The sequence below is a fragment of the Trachurus trachurus genome (genome assembly GCF_905171665.1).
Source record: "Trachurus trachurus genome assembly, chromosome: 1".
Taxonomy (NCBI): Eukaryota; Metazoa; Chordata; class Actinopteri; order Carangiformes; family Carangidae; genus Trachurus; species Trachurus trachurus.
In genome coordinates, this window is record NC_139891.1 from 25411579 (window position 1) to 25434256 (window position 22678).

General features: G+C 40.9%; 1 protein-coding gene across 2 annotated transcripts in view; it reads left to right on the forward strand.

The window, feature by feature from the left end:
• Nucleotides 1–834: 834 nt before the first annotated feature.
• Nucleotides 835–22678, forward strand: part of fat1a (FAT atypical cadherin 1a) — a 140595-nt gene continuing 118751 nt past the window's right edge. For both annotated transcript variants that reach the window (XM_083980590.1, XM_083980591.1), the window contains exon 1: nt 835–1039. The gene's annotated coding sequence lies outside the window, so the exon portion shown is untranslated. The remainder of the gene's footprint in view (nt 1040–22678) is intronic.

Sequence of the window (22678 nt, forward strand, 5' to 3'; positions counted from 1 at the left end):
TGTGAGTCTCTGTTTTTATTGCAGCCGTAGCCCTCCGCTGTGGAGGCTAATGATGATGGAGAAAGTTCCCACAGAGAAAAAAACTTGGGTGAGTGATTCCAAGAAATCGTTGCCAGTGTTCATAATAAAGAAACAACTATAGCAGCCAATGTTAGGAGCCAGTTTCCACTGCCAGGGCTCCTGATACTACAGTTCATGGACCTATCTGATGTTTTGAAGTCTAAAGATGTCACCAAAACATTTTCAATCAGCCCCCTCCCAAAACATGCTCAGTGGCAACCTGCCAACAGGTGAATTGATCGTTCTCTCTGGGCTCAGGACATGCAGGTCGTTGCCCCCATGAGCAGCATGGCACACTGTGTTCTTCTATTGAGAGGCTGAAAGTTAGAAAACACACACTCTGTGGGCTCTAATTTCACGGTGCAGCCCAGGGTGGCGCAGTGTGCCCTATCAATTTATAAAAGTTATTATCGAGTGTTCACCATGGTGTTCACAGGGAGAAGAACGGAACTGGGCATTTCTAACATTAGATCCAGAAAAAAATAAAAAAATAAAATTGATATTTGCGGGAGAAAATCACGTAAACAAGCGCGAGATTAGACGTGACGTCACACGCGAGATCAGGACGAAGTTTGTTGCCGGAAGAGAAACTTTTAAATAAAGTTTTGAAAAAAAAAAAAAAATGTTGCCGGAAGAGAAGACACTGCCTGTAACATAGTGAAGCAAGGGACACGGCTGAGTTTATGCAGTTTGACAACAACGAAAACGACGACTGGTTTAATTTCGATGGGCGCCAGCCGCGCCACTTTCACTTTGAGTCCGAGTTTACCGAAGACGAGCTGAAGGAAATGGAGGAGAAAAGTGAAAGAGGGACAGCTGCCGGTGGAGTCTCGGTGCTGGGGAAGTGGTCATGTGTGGTCACTCACTGCCAGTGGCCGCTGAAACTGAAACTGAAACTGCTGCCAGTCGGACTTGGACGTGGTTTGTCAGTGCCTGGACGCGGAAAGTTGCTGCATAGCCTATAACTGGAGGAGAGTGGGTGAGTTGTTTTCGTCTCTTTTCAATAGAAACCAGGCAAAGCTAACAGGTGGTTGATGCCTCGTATTATGCGCTGTGACCCTGTTTATACTGTTGACAACGTTTGGTGCTGTTGTGTTCTGAGCATTATTTGTGGCTATGAGTGGCTTTTTGATCACAGTTTGCTCATAGAGAAAATAGACTTGCTAAAGTTGCTACAACTAGAGGGGGGGGGTATCCTGTAGGCAGGATCCATGTAGCACTAGTGTTGGGTCCATGGATTCCTGATGGGTGGCGTGGCAGCCTGCATGGAGCACGCGGACGTGCTTGTGAAAAGAGGGGGAGAGGTATGACAGTTGAATTTGATCATGTGCCCTGGCTACTTGGCCACAGCGATATCCCTTTGGTTGAATGGTCAGCGTGCATGACTCTTACCCAGGGAGACTAGGGTTCAAATTCCGCCCTGGCCCTCCTTCTCCCTGCCACAATCCCTTTAATGTAACTATCTGAATCAACACATACATTGTCCCGTCACATCTGATGGGAGAAGTTTGGCCGTCAAACACTGCTGTCTCCTTCTTCCACTGTGAAATGAAACTTGAACTGCACATTTAAAGGCGAGGAGAGGAGCTACTTTGATTAGTGAAGATTTGACTAGGTTGTGTTAAACCCACTCCACGCCTTCTCTCCTTCCTCTTTGCCACTTAATTGCGCTGGTGGGAGGGATGGAGGCGGGCTTGCGCCAGGCGGCCCAATGCTGCCCTTGCATGAAAATTGCAAAGTGCTCCTAGAAACACCACATTGGCGCTGCGCAGGCTCGCCTGGTCACGAAATTAGAGCCCTGAATGTTAACATTGCTTCTATTTGTTGCCATAAAACGCCCGTCGGAGGGCCTTTAACACATGCAGGTAGTCTATCTTGAGAGACTCTGCAGCATTGCTCTGCATTTTCCCTGCTCTCGAAACAAGATTTATATCATGAGCAGCTGTTCATCAATACTGCTACGCTTTAAGCTTGGCCTTTTTGAGGATCATTACTCAACTAAACATGGTCAGAGTGTATCCAGCAGCCATATTTGATCTGCACTATAATCAGCTCAGTGTTTTTCTAACAATACAAAGACAGGAGGGACCTTTTTTGTCTTTCAGACCTGAATACGTTACACAGACAGTGTCAAGGTGCAACAACTGAGGCATAATAAACAGGAAGAATGATGGCAGAGGATGAATTATGATTGTGCATCGTTGCACTTAGCCGTCTAATCTACAATCATCATCGATGGCATTTTGAGAGCATCTTACTTTAATTTTTTTAAGTGTCTGTGTTTGATATGTTTCACTCTCAAGGCCCCCACATATTCGGGCAGACCAGACTCCGCGGACTCAATGTTGACTCAATGCGGACGTCCGTGGGACACTTCCACACAAAGCTCAAATTTTACGACCGCGCGGACTCCGTGTACGTGTACTCGGTGTAACACAACAGACTACTCTGCGGGAATTCTTCTTCAGATCAACCTGTTTTAAATGTGACACCGTACGCTTGACTCTGAAACCTCAAACGTCAATGCGCACAGTACACCCAATTCTGTAGGAGCCTTTATTTCCATTTTATCCACAATAAGATTTTCAAGATATTTGTGGTTTTAGGTACTAAAAACTATCCCAGTATAGTTTTACATCTCCTCTCCCTGGAGCTATTGTAATATAACAGATCAGTGAGCCAATCAAAGAGAGGCTCTAAATCCTCTCCAGGTGGGCAGGGCTTGGGCCATAGCTAAGAGCATTATGTTGCTGTGACATCACAAATTTACAGAAGTTCTTATGGCTCATTATAAGGCTTAGTTTCTGAATACAGGCTGTGTGTGTTCCTCTGCAGACTGAGCTCCTAGATAGTTTTAATTAATACAAAGCCTAGACCTGCTTTATAATAAATAATAATAATAAAAAAAACAAACATGGATATCTCCCTTCTTAAACCTTCAGGAATTAGCAACATTGCAATAAATAATGTAAATATGTTAGGCTTTTAAAGACATTGAACAAAATGTGATTGCATGTACTGTACCCGCATAACTGCATGTAACCAAGGAATGTAACCAACAGTGGTCGTAAGAGGGAAAACAAATTGCTTGTGAGGTTGACACTCAACCAACAGTAAAAACGTCACACGTAAAATTCAGGGCAGGAAATGGCCAGTTATCTGTCAGGACAGTGTCTGCTTTCCAACCAGGTAGACATTTTTTTATGAGCTGAATGCTAGAGTGAACAACAGAGCAGGGAGAACAAAATACTTTGACAGACTGAGAGAAATAAATGAAAAAGAAGAGCAAAAAGGGAAGTTACAGTGAACATGAGAGCTAGATAATACCTTATCTCATTGCAGTCAAGGGTACTTGCACCACAAAGTCTGACACTGCAAATACTCCCACTTGGTAACTCCTTAAAGTTTTAACTCTTATCCATGAAACTTTATTATTCCCCTTCAATCCATTTTCTTTTATTTACATAGACATTATTAAAACTGACCTTGCACTTTTTGCTCAGCAATGTGTGATGAAATTGGAATTGATTTTATTGATCTGTGGTCCATATGCATCTGAGGTTCACCCTGCTGCAGTTACTGGGAACTTAGCTGCTGATTTAAACTGCAGGACTTTTTGCAGGTGATGATCATTGTATAGATCTACTGATGAGCATGAGGCATGTGATAATTGAAGAGGCTATAGCATTAACCATTTCTCCAGGCCTAGTACAGTATGTAGTTCTGTGGTCGCATCGTGCTGTAAAATAGCACAGCAACCATAATTTGTTTCTCCTTGTGAAAGATGGTGCTGTTATCTGAGAGACATGACATGTACTGTGCAGTTGGCCAGTTTTTAGATGTAACTTTAGCTTTGTGTGTTGTTTATGCAACCATGAATAGTTTGAATGAGCACGAGACTTCTTTTGCATCAAGATGATGAACAAAATTTTTTCCATGCAACTTTTGTCAAAGACTGAAAAATGTTCTGCATTATAATCACTATAAAATTAGTCCTTGTGTTTCTTGAAACCCTAATTTATTATTATACACACTGTATGATTTTATTCTTAGTTTCTGTGCTTGGCAATTATAAAGATTGTGGTTATAGAATATAAACTAGATGCTGGGTATAATTAATTTACAGGCAAATGGTAATTTCAGGTCCGTAATGGGATGCAACTCCTGCATGGAAATAAGCCACACTCTACTGTCTATGCACCACTTCCATCTCCGCACTCCTACTCTCCAGCATGCTACACTGAAGGCGCACTGCTTCCTGCATTGGCGATGAACAATGGCACTGAACATAAATAATCGCGAGGTGTGGGGTACAGAGCTGCAGCACTTCCAACACAGACAGGCAGATGTTTCCAGTGACACAAATTCACATGTCAAACAAAAGTTTAATTCACCAAATTCCATTAAAGTCAGTTATTGTTTTGTTTTTTCTGTTTTGAAATCTGATGACTGTACGAGCTGCTGAACGACACCTAAGATGATTTAAGGGGGAACAACCGCAGAAGATTTGCACACAGAGTCAAAAGGTTGAGTGAGTCTTGGAGATGTGTCAATGAATGAGGACATCCCAATTTCAATGTTCTATGCACAAATTATCCATCTGTAGTGAGTGCTAAATGAGTCAGGAGTAATGGCAATCCCACTTTACTGAAGAGTCATTCTTTATCTTGTACAATACTTACAGCTCCTTCAAGTTCAAATGGATGTGCAGCCTATATTCTGCACAGCTGTTCTTCTGCATTATTAAAGAAAACTGGGAAAGAAAATCATTAAATGAAGAACAACTAACTTTTAGTCCTTAATTAAACTGTGTTCAGTTCTGGGATCAGCAAGCTGCATGTCACTGATGTTCGATAGATCAGGAGGTGCTATGTTTCTCTCTGAGTATTCTTTGCGATGGCAGTCACTCAATCATACATGTGTGTTCCTTGCATGTGGAGTGAATATGATTGATTGAATATGAGATTTTCTAAAATTAGAAAATCTTTTATTTTTGCCACTTCATCATGGCCTTTTATTCCTCATTACATCTTTGCTAGGCTGTCTTCGGGGATATTTCACTATTCAATTCAATCTGTCCGTTCATCTGCCTGTCTGCCCCTCCCCAAACCATTTGCATGTACTCACACCCACACACTCACTTCTTTTTTCTTTTCTTTTTTTCCATCGGAGATGAGATATGAAGATCACATAGAAGAGGCTCTCTGCGCCCCCTCAGCCCTAATATCAGCCTGCTCTGTCTCAACTTGATTCAAGTAGTCGCTGGCTGGCAGCGAGGAAATTTTCTCTGAGACTGGGCTGATGCCAGAGATGCTCTGCGGTGGTTCAGTTTTCAAGTTTCACCACAGCAGCCCATTAGGTCATACATTTATTACTCATGACAGGCTAGGGAGGGAGACGAGAAATAGGAAGAGATGAGGGATACACAAGTTAACATTTCTTCTGAGAATAAGTAGAAATGCAAACACACTTTCTCTCTTAGCTGGTACATTCTCCATCCCTAATGATACTTGATGAATGTTGTATCCCATAGCTGTTAGATGAGAATGAAACAGGGATGTAGTTCGGTCAGTGAAGTATAAAAGACTAAAAGAAAAGACTGTGGACACATTCGTTTTCTATACGATTGTTTTTCTTGGTAGTTGTAACCTTATAAAATCACATTTGGCAAACATTAGCATTCATTTGGAGGTGTGTTTCATTCAGTCTAATGAATGCAAGTCCTATTTCCACTCTCCTTTAAGCTCTGTATTTGCTCTCCACCAACCCCTGAGGGAAATTTCTCCCACTTAAGCTGCTAAAAAGGCTCCATTATTTGCACCAGCTAGTGGCTAACTTTACCTGTGCATTATTTGGTCCTGCACAGTTAGCATGTGGTTGGTGGTTATCACTCAGAGGGAACACCACCAACAATATTAATCATGTTGCATATGGTTGTTTTTGATCAATATTGTTAATATAATTTAATGATTAGCTTTAAGGTATTGCAAGGTTTTAGTGATAGTTTACAAGGCTACAACAGAAATGAGGCAACCCACACAGCTCATTATTTTTAATTAGCCTTGCTGTTTCTCTCTTCATTTTTTTTGGTTCATTACACTTGGCCTTTGCCAGTGTCTGTGTCAGCAACTGTTGATGCTGCCAATAACATGCCATTAATGCGTTCACCATCTAATAGCGTTGTCTTTTGAAGTGGCAGGCCTGGTCAACACTCTTTGGTGGAAGATTACATAGTTCATATTGACTGACTGCAAAGAACCGCATAAAGAAGTCGTCCTATTAATAACAGTAATTTCAGATGAGTTTCTGTGCAGCAGACTAGGGAACTATTTGAATGCAAACATAAATTGCAGACCGCTTGCTGCGCCACCTGACCAAATCCAACTGCGCCAAATAAGCCGTCCCACGCACCTCGTCTGTTTAGGGTTTTTTCCGTGAATGCCACTGGGCCTGAAAAAAATTCTAGGGGAAACACTGGTGTGTATAAATACTTTTTGAACATTTTGAACACATTCAACTATACTGTGATAATAATGATAACTGTGATAATTTTGGTCACAATAACCGTGATATGAAATTTTCATATCGTTACATCTCTACAGCAGACACAATTTTTTTTTAAAAAAAAAATCAGTTTTGTCACCTTATGAAGCTGAAAAATGTTAGTTAATTGAATTAGTTTTGTTATTATAAGATAAATCTCCTGTAGCCTCGGTAATGCAATCCAAGTAATGAGGAGCTGGCATTAACAAGGCTGCTGAGTAAAATTCCAATTTTACAGCACACACTATAGTTTCTAATGCACTCGGAAATTAAAGGGGATACATACTAAACCACATTATAAATACTGTAGCTACACTGAACACTGTACAGGAGTTGCAGAAGAGATTAAAGTGCCATGTTCCTTTCCTTTTCTTTTTGTGAAGATAATACAAAGTGATTCCCTCAGGTCCCCCACCACCACCACCACCACCTCACTACCAGCAGCGATGTGCATGAGTTGACTATGATAAATGCTGAACACACCAGAGATTATAGTCACTTTAATGATAAGTAGTGTTTTCATACAAAATTATTTTAGGTCCAATTCCTGGGAGGCTTGGCGTTATTTATTAGCAAGTAAATGGACTGCGTAAATCATCTACTTAATCACCAATTTCACCTATTTCTATCATGTGACCCGAATCACACACACCGCTGGGACCCTTTTCTCACCGTGGGTCATCCACACGGGTTGCTGGACACGCTGCAACACTATTACATTAATGTTGAATTGTGTCTGACACAGGTCAAGGACTCGGTGGAACTGGAAGTGTCAACCTAAGCTATAGAATGGGAGTATTTATGACACTGTGAGGATATAGCAGGTCACACTGATCCGCCTGCAAAGAGCCGTGAAAATGAGTCCACTTTCATACAGTAGACTGACTTCAAATGACAATGGTATAAATCTACCATTTGGATTTGGCTTAAGAATATCCATTGTTATGAATGCATGTGTATGTGTGCTTGTGTCTTTCAGCAAGTTCGACTCCTGGGCCTGGGGCCTTTCTGAGTGGAGTTTATATGTTCTCAGTGGGCCTGTGTGGGTTCTCTCTGGGTTCTTCAGCTTCCACACAGTCCATAGACATACAGTACACACTGGGTTAATTAATTGCTCTAAATTGTCTCCAAATGTCAATAGAATGGTGACCTGTCCAGGGTGAACCCCGTCCTGCACGGTTAAGCAGCACAGACAATGTTTGGATGTATGGAGGATTTCAAAAGACTTTTCACAGCACATGATGGATAATGACATTTGGATGAGTGCTTTGTCTGTTTTGAATTTGTCTTCTGTTAGGACATATGCTGCTGTGTTGTGGCGCCAATGGCTTCCTGTGGATCCAGTTCATTTCAGTTGCCTATTTGATATGCCGTTCTGCAGCTGTAACAGTCCTGAATGTTATTGGAGGCAAAGGGGAAATGTAAAGGACTCATTGGGTTTGAATCCAGAGCAGACAGCAAGGGAGGGAAGATGAGGAGACGAGAAGGAGAAAGTGGAAGAGGGGAAACGGGAGGTTTAAATTTTATAGTTTCCCTATGACAGGAAAAATTATCCATGAGGGAGTCGCAAAGCAGGCAAATTTCCAGGGGGGAGAGGGAGGTGATTATGTTAAATGATAGACAGCTGCAGGGGTTGGATGAGCTGAGATGATAAACGATACATAATCTGAGGCACATGAAAATCATGAGGCAGAGTGACTGACAGATAGGCCAATTGGTGGCCGATGAGTGGGGAAGGCAGGCTACAAGTCATGACTAAGTCAGAGTCCATCATTACATTTCCCAATTTATTTGTCAGAGATAAATCTGTGTGCTCAGTTTGATAGACAGAGTGGGCTGTGTGCTGCACTCAGAATGGATAGAGATGGACTGTACCAACCCTGTACTGTCCACACAGGAGTCTAGTCCAGAGGTCTGCCTCAGATGAATTGTGATGTCAACTATTTTCTGTAGTTAGTCATGCTCTATGTCAAGTGTTCTGCTTTCAAGACATGCATAATACTAATACTAATGAACAAAGCTCAGTTGTACTAAATTATTTAAACACAGACTCCTCTTCCTGACGAAACACCTTTTAAGTCATGTAATACAATAAGTGAATGCTATTGCAAGGTCTGAATAACACTAAACATTTCACAGTTAAGGGATTAATGGAGGCACTTCAGGCTTGATATTCCAGATAAAGCTTTTATTAACAGAGTGGCTCCAAATGTTAGTCCTGTTAAATAGACCTGGCCATAGAGTGTGTGAATGAAGTGCACACTTTCAAGCACTTCTCTTGGATTTATCCAATGAACATCTGTACTTAAAAAATTGTAATGTACTTCATATCAATCAGCAATATGAAGTACACAGTGCTCTGTATAGGGGCTGGGCAATATATGCAATAAAATGCCTTAAGCATCCTAAAACAATAGTGCAAGTTATACTTGTACTGTTTGTATTTTTGGGTGGACAGTGGGACCAGCCCGTCTGACCAACCGACTGATTGACTGACTGATGACACTTCATCATGTTAGACTGAGTGATGGTACGTCCACCACTGCTCAGCAGACGACACCACAGTCCAATGGACGGTTTTCTGGCTCCAGTATCGACTCCATGAAACAGATTACATACACGTCAAATGTACAACTGTGACAGAAGATAACTGACCTAAAATTGTTGAGCTTAGGTGTGAAGTGTCAAAAAAAAAAAAAACTGTAGTTCTACTAATAAACCACCACAATGACTCCAAAAGGGAATCAAACCTCATAGACTCCTATATTGAAAATGTCCAAGTAAACATGTTTACAGCCTTGTACAAACACTGTTTTCGCCAAGGCAACAGCGAGCAGCTCACTTTGACAAACAGGTCTTCAGAAAACTGTGTGTGAAGTCACAGAGGTTACATTCATCTTTATCTACACTCTATAGATATTGTGCATTTGAAGGTTCCCTGTAGAGTATCTTCCAGTCCGTGGTGTCAAACTATCTGCAGGAAATTCAGCAGTAAGCGATCACAAAAGGGAAGAGGAGGAATTCAAGCAAGTAAAGTAAATATGGATTTAAAACCGAATTAAGATACTTGCTGAATGTTTATTAGGAAAGGAATTCAGTCAACACATGTGCTACAGCTCAAGGATTAACACACAATGCATTTGGGTGACTAACATCCAATGTAAATACAACTTTTTGCATGGAAGACAACTCCATTGGGCCACCTTTAATTTGCACTTTTCAATTCATTACTCCCTCAATGCAGCATCCGTGGCTGAATGATGGTCCATAAAAGTCTTAATATTGTAAAAAAAAAAAAAAAAAAAAAAAAAAAAATGTGGTCATGTGACTCCATAAAATCCACAGTAAACACATCCTAACAGCTTAAAAGGGAATTCTAAATAATTAAAAATAGCCTATTACAAATTCTTACAGTAATATCCTATCTGTGGCTTTATAATTTTCCAATGACATTCAACCAGAAATGAGGTCTTGGGTTAAAATATCAGCCCATCAATTCCTTTTTATTTTACTGAAACACTGCGTAATTCACCTAATCTAAGCATGTTTATATGTACTGTGGATAATATAATTCACTCACACTTAAAAGAGCATACTGAGGAGTGAAGTCTCAATTATCAAGGAATGTCACTTGCTCATTAAACATAATGGAATTAGATGCTAAACAAACATAAAAATATGACAAAAATATTGCTCAATACTTGCACCATGTGTTGTGTCTTTGTTCAGAACAAAGTTGCTTAGTAAAAGCCTTAGCCCTTCACTTGGTGTCAAAACAGCTGTGGTCACTGCTGTACAAACAAAACACACAGTTCATTCCAAAGCATTAATCAAGTAAAAGTCATGGTAGCAGCATCATACATCATTCTCCCTTAAACACACTTCCTGGTTAGTTACTCAGTAACATACAGGCCAGAGATTACAGCATGTGTGAACATTGTGTCATATGCAAACTAATTCATATAATTTGTAATGTCAGGACATGTAATAGGCATGTGGAAATTGTGGCAGTTATGTATGTTTTGTGTGTAACAGATAAAACAAGTGATAAAACAAGTGAGCCAAAACCCAAAACCCAATGGTAATTGCCTCACCTTTTCCAAACGTTGCTGCCCAGAAGGTGAGGCCAGATTCTTATCAGAGAAGAGAAGAAACTCTGACGCTTTTCTTACGGGTGACTTGTGCTGTTATTTGATTCCTGTGGAAGGAGTAAATGAGCTGTGAAGGTGAGGCAAGAAAAGAGGGGGATTGACACCTTTCTGACCGTGGAAATGTGTTTACACTAAAACCCACCCACCCCACCCCATCCCCACCCGCACCCGCACCCACCTCCCTTACATAAGTTAGCAGCTGTGTAGTCCACATAATACACACACACTCTGTTTAACACACAGACACACACTTTTCAGTGCAGATGGCGACTTCATTATTCCAGAGGAGAAACAAGCCCTTTGTTTAGAACACAAGCACAGCCAATCCAGACCATAGTGGAGGACTGGCACTCAATATCCAGCTGTACATGAAGTCGGTGTGACCTGCCCTTCATGGCGTCTATTGTATCTTAGAACTGCAATCATTTGGATACTGGATTATTCTTATCGTCTTGTTTTATTTATTTATTTTGAAATGTATACACAGGCACTTAATGGAGTCTTTTCACAATATTGTCTTCTTGCAGTGGTATTGTATATTAAAGAAAAGAGAAAAAAAGAAATCCCATATTCTTTGAATATGAGTTTATGTGCATGTGTGTGTTTTCCAATTTCACTGTCTATCAGCAGTTCTGTAGTGTGTGGCTGACAGTCCCTTGGCAGGTGGAACAGCATGCTGCTCTGGGATTCTGCTCAGATGCTGTTAACCGCAAATCTGTCCCTACAAGCTAGAAACAGCGAGGAAATAGATTCTTCCCCCATACCGCACACTGGGATACAGAGCACTGTTGTCTCCAAAGCCAGCGACCAGAGACCATATTCTATTACAGCCATACAGATTCTATTGCAGTTCTTCAGTATAACCAAACATAAATGAAAATGCATGATGTAGTCATTGTGCACGGGAAAGTATACAGTACCTTGTAAGAATTTTTAAAGAGATGCGAGTATAGCTTGGAAATGTCATCTTTCAAGTGTAACCCTGGAGTTATATGCAATCTCAGGAATATATTCCCCTCTATATAATTTCGGAGGAGTTTATACGCTAGGGAGCATTGATGCAATACAATCTGTGACAAAGTTATTAGGGCCCGAGCGGCGACTGCTGTCGCCCAGCGAAAGCCCTATTGTTTCTGCTTTGTTTATTATTATTATTATTATTATTATTATTATTATTATATTCTCCCTAAAATCGCATTTTTGGGGGCTTCAACATGCCCCAAAACGCGTATATTTTGGCATGCACATCAGGACTCGCGAAAAATTTGATATTTTAAAGTCGTTGGAAATGGGCGTGGCCAAATGCCTCTATAGCGCCCCCTAGAAAATTTCAAAACATCAGCCCCTCCTTTGCGTTTCACCTACATGCATGAAATTTGGTGGGCTTATAGAACATGGCAAGACACACAAAAAAGCCTCTTAATGTCATGGTGAAATCACAACAGGAAGTCGGCCATTTTGATTTGAACTTTTGACCTGTTTGATCTAACTTCTCCTACAGATTTTGTCCGATTGACTTCAAATTGGCTAGAGACCATCGAATTGCCACTCTGATCAAAAGTTGTGCTCCGCAGGTCTCTAGGTCAAAGGGCGTGGCTTCTGGGGCCTTGAGGATTTTGGCGACTTTTCGTTTGCTCGCCATTTCACCTTCGAACAGCTCTCACGCCCACATACTTTATCCGATCAGCTTCAAACTTGCTGGACATGATGACGGCTCCGCCCTGAACGCCCCGATATATTAATTTCCTACGTCACTCATAGCGCCCCCCGGTGGTAACAGGAAGTGGCCAGGTTTTACCTTAACGTGTACTGATGCCACATAGTTGACCCCATCAACTTCATTCCACTTCTAAAACATGCAGACTAAGGTGGTGAAGCTACATTATGAAAGCTGTGAAGCTACGAGTAATGGCGTCCGTGTGGCGACGCGGCCACCATTCCTCGCCATGAAAATACGTTTGGCTTTATGATGGCTTTAATGAACTCGTATCAACATGAAAACTGGTACACAGGTCCAGGGTCACGACCTCAACGTCTCCATATGCTCATAGGTGATCTCACTCATGTTGCCCCCTAGTGGAAACAGGAAGTGGCATATTTTACATAAACATTGTCCGATTTCCACGAAACTTCACATGTGTGATGAGGGACTGACCCTGAACACACTTGCACGCATCCCATTACTGCCCCCTAGTGGATGAACCATTAACTGCTCATAACTCCCTCATGCTTTGTCCGATTCACTCCAAACTTCACATGTGTGATGAGGGACTGACCCTGAACAAACCTGCACGCATCCCATTACTGCCCCCTAGTGGACGAACCTTTAACTGCTCATAACTCCCTCATGCTTTGTCCGATTCACTCCAAACTTCACATGTGTGATGAGGGACTGACCCTGAACACACCTGCACGCATCCCATTACTGCCCCCTAGTGGATGAACCATTAACTGCTCATAACTCCCTCATGCTTTTTCCGATTCACTCCAAACTTCACATGTGTGATGAGGGACTGACCCTGAACACACCTGCACGCATCCCATTACTGCCCCCTAGTGGACGAACCTTTAACTGCTCATAACTCCCTCATGCTTTGTCCGATTCACTCCAAACTTCACATGTGTGATGAGGGACTGACCCTGAACACACCTGCACGCATCCCATTACTGCCCCCTAGTGGACGAACCTTTAACTGCTCATAACTCCCTCATGCTTTGTCCGATTCACTCCAAACTTCACATGTGTGATGAGGGACTGACCCTGAACACACCTGCACGCATCCCATTACTGCCCCCTAGTGGACGAACCTTTAACTGCTCATAACTCCCTCATGCTTTGTCCGATTCACTCCAAACTTCACATGTGTGATGAGGGACTGACCCTGAACACACCTGCACGCATCCCATTACTGCCCCCTGGTGGATGAACCATGAACTAATCATAACTCCTTCATGCATTGTCCGATTTGCTCGAAACTATAGCGCCCCCTTTAATTTTTCAAAAACCCCTCCCCATAGGGTTTTTTTGGAGTAGGAAGATCAAAATTGCTACACATGTGTAAGTTGTCCAGACGCACAAAAAAGTATTAGATAGTAGTAGTAGATGAATTTGTCCTTTACATGAATAACACACGTTTTGTTTTTTGTCATGTTTGTCATAATGAGCAATGCTCATGTGTGATCAGGGTCCTTGTGTGGATGCATATGGCCAGATGTAGTTAATGCTTGTAGTGGCATCTGTTGTATGTATGAAACATTGTTTTTTAGTTTACAGATATGCTATTATAGACAAACTGTCGACAGATACATCAGGTGGGTATTCTAAGAAGCGGGTTATGTGAAAACTCACAGTAAGTTAACCCTGAGATGAGGGAAACTCTGAGTTTTCAGTTCCCAAAAGAGAATTAACTGAAACTATGGGTCTGTTACTGTGGTAACTGACTTGGTCAACATAGTTCTCGTTCAGAGATGAATAGTTTTGTCAGGCACAAGCTCAACATACTCAGTGTGAACTGACCTAACTCAGATCAGCTGTTCTGGACCTGAAATGTCCGACTTTCACTTCACAGAAAGTCAGATTTGTTGAACCTCATTTCCCCTCAGGTCACATGGAGCTCTAGCCTCCACTCTCAAGCATTTACAACTGTCAGTTATTTTTTGCACATGGTATTTGGCTTTGATGTCTTCTTCTTTGTTTCCACAGATTTCACCATCCATGTCCATCAACCACCCTGTGTGTCACCTCCTTTCCACGGTTGTTAAACCAGCCTGCCCACCTCCTCATGAACCAGTCTTCTGTCCAGTAGTCCCATTATGCTGACATGCTCTCCCTGTCTTCCCTGCGTTCATTAGCTATTATTAACCATTTCCATATTCTGCATGTGTATTCCCCTCTGTGAGGAAAGGGTGTTTTTGGGAGCCTTGAAACGTCACTCACCCTCACCCCCCGGCACCATTATGAAGTCTTCTTATAGAAATGGTCCAATCACCTTCATATTTGGACAATATTATGTCAAGACCTTTGTGAGTGAAATTTATTAAAAGCTTATCTGTACATCAGTGTGTATTAATTTTATGGCACCGTCATTTTCAATGATTAATCATGCATATTGAAACAACAGTCTCTCCCATACTTAAACCTGTAATGAATGAAAAGTAACCTTATTCTTTTATTGCATCACACATAATACAAACAGGTTGTAACAGTGTGGTTGAACACATAATGAATGGCATCACTTTTTATTGTGCAACCTGCTGGACACCATGACATTAATAACTCAATTAAATGTGAACAACTCTGTCTACCACATACTTAGTCCAAACTGCTTTCAAATGTTTGGACATGAAAACATCCCTGACTTCTGAAATTGAACATGTGTGCATAATGAAATTGATTATGTTTTACACAGTTATCACACTGATGAGAAATTGCAATATATTATGTAGTATCATGCACAGGCTTGCTGTGAAGTGTACAACCAAATTTCAATTAAAATTTTAAAGTATTTTTTTTACATGCATTTACATGCCTGTGTTATAGAAGCAGCACCATTACGTATTGATTATTACACCATTTCATAAACTTGTCATAATCATGCATATGATGTTATCTTACTTGATATACTTTTTTCATCAAATGACAAACCTGTCATATTAAGTCACTGTCATAACTGTGCGTTCAAACCAAAAGCTTATTCCAAAGCAACAAAACAATGGAAGTGCATTCATTTTCAATGAGAGCCTGGCGACACAGAGCGACCAAAGTGTGACTGTGCTTCCAAAGCAACCAAAGCTTCAAAGCGTCCAAAGCGTCACTGCACGAGAAGTTGAGCTTTGGTTAACTTTATGGTAATTAACTATGACAATGACTGTCAAGCACTCAGAATAGTGGAGTCACTATTTAGGTCAGCCTAAGTCTTCTTAAGAAGGAGTAATTCATTTGTTAATGCTTAAGTGTGTGAAATCATTGTGACCATATTATTATCAACAGAATTCACCTACTGTATGTCACAGAAAAGAGCAAGTACAAAGAGTTACAAATACTTTCAGCAGGGGGAGGACATATGTGTTACCAGAAAAATGCAATTACAAGTACCTGACAGCAGGGGGAAGAAATACTTATTTGTATCCAGAAACCTCCAGATTTTGATGAGGTGCTCCAAACAGAGCAAAATTATATTGTAAACATGGTCACAAGCAGTGGTACTACAACAACAGCAACAAGAGGAGCAGAAATAGCAGCTGTGTCTGTGAGAGGGGAGGTGTTAACCTGGAATATGTTTTAAGGTGATGTCAGACTTTATGAGCTTCATTTGTATTTGCCTACATCCTGTAGATCCTACAACAAAGCAGAGGTAGAAACAATGACAACACAGGGCACAAAGAGGACAGAAAAAATCATACAATCTATTGAAAGCCAAAAGGGGCACCAAATATCCAACAAAAAATACAAGTGAAAGTAATGCACTGAAAAATTATCTAATGGATGATGACATCATGTTACACACTTGTCGGAATGATGAGCGTGTTTCAAGTTATCTTGAATTGTAAAAGGTATTAAATTAATTGCATATGCTTTGTTTGTTATGCTAATTGTTACCTACCACTTTCAGCAAACCACAAACGTATCATATAAAGTCACTATCATAACATAGGTCATCATAAGCATCCACAATGATGAGGCTCAACGTCAGTTTTTAGGCCAGCAGAAGTCTTAAGAAGGAATAAGTCATTGGTTAATGGTTTAGTGTGTGAAATCATTTTGACCATATATTATTATGAACAGAATCCACCTATGTCACAGAAAAGAGTAATTACAAGCAGTTACAAATACTTGTCAGAAGGGGGAGGAGATACTTCTGTGTTACCAGAAACCTGCAATTACAAGTACCTGACAGCAGGGGGAAGAAATACTTATTTGTATCCAGAAACCTCCAGGTTTTGATGAGGTGCTCCAAAACAGAGCAAAAAAAAAAAAAAAAAAAATCTACATGTGGTCAGTAACAGTGGTATTTCAATAATAGGAGAAGAAAGAGCCACTGTGTCCTTGGGAGGGGAGTAAACAGTTATAATTCTATTGAAAGGCAAAAGGACCGCCACATATCCAAGAAAAATTCCAAAATCAAATAATGCAATGAAAAATAAACGTCACTTGCTGATATACATTTTATGTATTTCACTTGAAATCTGTACTTGTTTCTGAATCATAAATTGTTTTAGTTTGACACTTGCAGTAAAAAGAAATATAACTGTCTGTGATGCAGGATTTAAATTTAACAAGATGTCCATGTAAAAGATTTGACCCCCCAGGGGTTCGAACCCTGCCACTGTGTACCGAAGTACCAGGTGTACCACCTACTGGGGCCTAGCTTTTTTTTCCTACATGGAAAGGCAAAGCTAACCTGCATCACATACAGCATATCAATGTTATCATTTAACAGCCAATCATACTTTATCTGTAATTGTGTTAAATCATTTTGATTTATCATACATAAATATTATAATATTTAAATATTGTTTTCAAGTCAGTACATTAATATTTGCTAACATTTTTGATACGTCAGTTCACACTGAACAAAAATGCTTCTGTAATGCAAGGAAAGAAACCTTTACACAGTAAATCACAACATACCGTAGATGACCAATTAATTGCCCGCCTGCAAATACGCGCCTGTGCTCTAATAGCCACCGGGATCCGACCTCATTTGGCATAATAAACGCCGGTTCAATTAAACGCCCGGGCAATTAAGTGTTTACCATAGTCTTGCACAGAAAACAAAAGTTTTTTTTAACAGCGCTTCACCGGCTCTCACCTCTTCTGTCAGTCAGCCCCTCCTCTCGCTCTCTCTCTCTCGCATGCAGGCGCACACACACACACAGACACACAAACACAGGTGCGCTAGACTGAGGGATATAGGGATATAGATAAATGCGCTAATGTACAGTGTTGAAATTACCACGATCGACCCCCCCTTCCGTTAACGTTCATAACACTGCTCTGATCAGCTCCCTGTGTCGCGGTAACACAGACAAACTGTCTTTTTATTTATTGTCTGATGTCAATAAAGATGCGTCGGGGAAAAAAGTTGTTTTGTTCCAGTGTTCCTATGTTGAAATCCTTGTTCTTTGCATGATGGTTTGGTGCTGCTCATTGCAAAAATAAATTGTAGACTGTTGCAAATACGCGCCTGGTTCTTATAAACGCCTGGGCTGCAAGTCGATTTAGCATATTAAACGCCCAGATTACTAAATGGTCATCTACGGTACATGAAATCACAACATAAAACAAATACACATTTTAAAGTAATTAAAACCATCAGTTATGTCCGGTGCCTACTAACAGGTCATATATGAACTATGTACATGAAATAATTACTATTTAACGAAACGTGCAGACTATTGCCTCATGATCACTGAAATATGTAGGCAGAACCCTTGCCTCTACATTGTAGTCTGTGCTTTTAACATAAACATGATCAATTACCGTGCCCTTTTCAGTTGTGGCCTGTGTCACTAACTGAACATATCCCCTGTCGGTCACAAACTGAGCTACAGATGAGGATTTCCGAATGTCCTCATTAAAATCTCCTACCACAGCAATGTTCTCACTGAGTGGATGTACCAAATCTAATAGCTTTCCAAGAAACTGTTTAAACAGAGGCAGAGGATACGATGGTGGACGATAAATGATTGCCAGCACAATGTTAAAACTAACAAAATGATACACCAAACACTCCATATTGACATCCAATACATTAATGGCATCCCCCGTCACATTGTCTGCACAATACAAGCCAACACCACCATGTTGTTCTCCTTGCAATTTTTTCAACACTGGATCACTGCTACTATATGAGACACTTCGTGGCGAGCTGTTGAAACTGTACCCATCAATCTTTACCGTATTTAATGAGGAGTCTGCAGAAAGCCACGTTTCTGTTACAGCAATACAGGTAGGCTGCAAATGCTGTGTACACATCGCCACATCTGCTACATGTCGAGCCAAACTTTGAACATTCATGTAAAACACACTGAAACACTGTGGAGTTGATGTGCATCTTGAAATATCCTCTTTAAGAAACGGGCGCATACTATGAATGACATCTTTAATGTCATCTTTACAGTAAATGGTCTTTTCTACAAAGTCTTTAATAACTAACCCTGACAGACTCCTCACGCGGCTTAAGGCCACATATGCTTGCCCAGCTGCAAAGATTTTTTTAAGACACACAACAGCCTTGTCAACAGTGATGCCTTGTACTTTATGTACTGTACAGGCCCAAGCCAATTTTAAAGGGAATTGCCGGCGCATTCCACCATTTTTAGTGGCTCTTTCCTCCTCAGGTTCAATGTCAATAGAACCAGCTAAATCAGATGATCCCCTTTGAATCTGTCTCTTCCTCTGTGTACCAACACGATCATCGTCAAACTGTACAAACACTTTTTGAGGAAACTTGCCAGTTTTTGATTGAACAATATGGGTCACTATACCACACACACCATTAACCAAACCATCTGCAACATCAATATTCTTACATAACATTACACGTGCACCTTTGCCTAAAAGCAACTGCTCAGACAAACATGTGTGTGAAGCTTTGGCATGATGACCTTCTAATAACTTTAATTTCCCTGTTTTTTTATCATTGACATAGTCTTGTGCTTCTACAACAACATACTCTAGACAGGTCTTAAACAGCTGTACGTCATTATGCTCATTAACTTGGTTATTAGTTGCAAAAATATGTAAGGCTGAGCTCACCTCACCAGTTTCACAGCGTTTTAACAACTCTACATCACTGTCCAGCATTGGAGTCCCTTTGGACCGAGTCCTAACCCTGTTCAACAATTGTGCAAACGTGGAATCCTTTTGCCTCATGATCTCTGTTAATTCAACAACACTAAACAAATTACACCACAAACTACTACCAACACCATCAACATACAGTGGCTTCCCTTTAACAGGAGGCAGCTGGAAAAAATCTCCAACAGCAACAACACTAACATTACCAAAGGGAGAAAAGTCGCCAGTTTGTTTAATTTGTCTTAATCGACCATGGATGTAGGACAACAGATTGTGATTGACCATAGAAATTTCATCAATTATCAACAGCTGTAGATCACGATACTTGGCACGAAGAGAATTTAACTTCTCCTCCCCTAGAGGCGTGTACGGCAGACGTACATCCATACCAATACTAAAAGTTGTATGAATTGTTGTTGCATCTACATTATGTGCTGCAATCCCTGTGGGAGCTGTCAGTAACACACACACAGAATCTGGATGACTACAAGCCGGTGTCAATAACCTCATGGATTCATATTGAATGGCCTTTATTAAATGACTTTTACCGGTGCCAGCACCGCCAGTAATAAAAACATGTAGCGGTGCAGGATTTTCCCCATTTATCCTATCCAAACACCATTGTCTAATCTGATAAAAAACATTCAACTGTGTCTGATTAAGAGACCTAACAAGAGACAAACCATCAGTTCGAGACATAATGTTGCTAGTTTTCTCCAAATGTGAGACATGTCCACTAGTCACTGCTAAATCTGGAATGTTTTCCTCATCACCCTCTACAGCCTGCACAGAGTCTTTCATTTCCTCCAAGCACTCCAGACGCTCCACCTCCTGCTCTGGACAAAGCTGACACCACGAGTCTTCAAGTACACCGTCACGATCAATAGTACTCTGAACATTCTCTAATTCATCTACCTCTATTTCAAATAAACTTCTATTTAAGTCAACTACTGATTTAACTGAATGCACAGATCCATCAGAAAATGTTACTTGACCAGACATATACACTTCCTCAAAGGTTTCAAAGTTGAAATGATTTAACTCTATATCAACTCTATGAGGAAGGAACAATTGGAGGACAGTCTGATAAAACTTCTCTGGACTCTTTGTCTGTGAAAAGCGTGCATAACGAACTACTGCTGGCTGCGTTCGAGTTCTTTTTGTTACAAAACCACAGCCATTCTTCAATTCAATAGGTGATGCACATTTTTCATTTTTACTCAGAACCCGGAACTCTGAGGCAAATGTTGCCAGACAAATGTCATTGAATGTATTATCGTTTGGCCTATTTTTGTATCGGTCTGATATCCCTGTCATCCAAATATCATCCGAATCAACGTTACCAGATGTAGCTCTCTGCCTCAAAACACTCAAAGGTAAACTCATTTTAACAACATTGTCTCCCGTTGGAACAAATACAACCTTCCTAGAGCACTCCTTCAGGTGCATGTTCGTCAAACGATAAACAGACTCTTGAGCACAGACATCTCTGTTATGCAGGTAGACACTACCAAGTCTTTTGAACGCTTCCTTAGCACTAACATTACCTTCTTTTTGGGCCTCCCTCTGGGCGTTTCCTAACAACAGCCCCATCTCCTTTTCTGCCTTAGAAATATAAGAGATGATGTAGACAACACACGCATAGGCGTCCACGCAAAACTGAATATCTAAATTCGCACTCCAACATTTCAACAATTGCTTATTGTACTGATTTATCCAAACCTCTTTAACTTGCCTTTTCATAACAACATGTGTGTTTCTACTCATTCGATTGTAGGCATCCTCAAACAATTCCTGACTTACACCAAGGCTGCAAAACAACTGTTCTACACTGTCAAAAGAGCAATTTTCCTCTGAAAGAGCCTTTTTAATGTCAGATAAAATCTTATTTGCAGCATCACTTTTCATAAGTTTTTGCTCAGTCAGACAAGGACAAACACGACCTGCTTCTGGGGGACATGTGCACTTCACAACTTCCGGTTTACGACTAATAAATGTACGCGCTGAAACGGGCTTTGGGAAATTGAAGCGACAGACAGTCTTGTTCTTTTTACACGATTTTGAATGCCGTTTTGAATGTTGTTGTACAGATGTGACGGTTTCCAATAGTGTGTCATCATCTGTAGGGAGCTCACACGTTACATATTTGTCAATAAACTGAACTACCTCTTCATCTGTATTCTTATCTATTAAAGGTGCATTTTCAATCCAAAACAAACAATGCACATGAGGTGAGCCACGCTGCTGGAACTCTACCCTATAAAAATAGTCCTTAATTTTGCCAATTGGATGTGTGTTTGACTTCAAGACCTCTCTCAAAAAACAATGCCAACGGAAATCAAACATCCTGGCTGCTGTGACAGGATTTCGTCGCAGCAGGTCACACCTATCAGCCCACTCTAACTGCTCAACTGTCTCTGTCCTTCCTTCCTGTTTCAAAATACTGCTAAGGAGATTCTGCCAGCGCAAATCAGCGGAAGAAAATGAACAAAACCATGTAGGAACACCAAGCTGACGGACACAAGCCAACAGGTCCCGCTGTGCTCCCTGCCAAAATGCAGGAGTCCCTCTAATCGGTTTCAAGAAGCGATAACCATCGTCAAACTCCAAAAACTTCTTCAAAGACTCTGCATCCTGTAAAATATTCACTTGGTCCGATGTTTTACCTCCTTTCCCTTTCCGTAATGCAATGGAAACATTATTCTTGACCTGCTCAACTTCTGACATATATTGTGCAAAAAATATGTATTCTACATTTTGGGAAAACCTGCCATCAGCATGTAGAATACGGTTATTAAAATAGCGTGATAATGTCAAACGATGATCTCTAACACTATGATAAGTGAAACGCCCATGGGGGAACAACACAGGAAAACATTTAGCTTCATTAGCATGATCAGACAGCAGCCTTACAGGACTATTTCCCTCTCCAGGGGCCACATTCAAGACATCATCAAAATACTGGTCCAACACTTCCTGACCGACATCAACTGGCATCAAACAGGTATCCTGGAACATACAGTGCTGCTGTCTGTCATGAAGAAGCTCGTCTTGACCCTGCTCAGCAACATCAGCACCACCATCAAACTGCTGATCACCACCTGTCCCTGAAACATTGTCT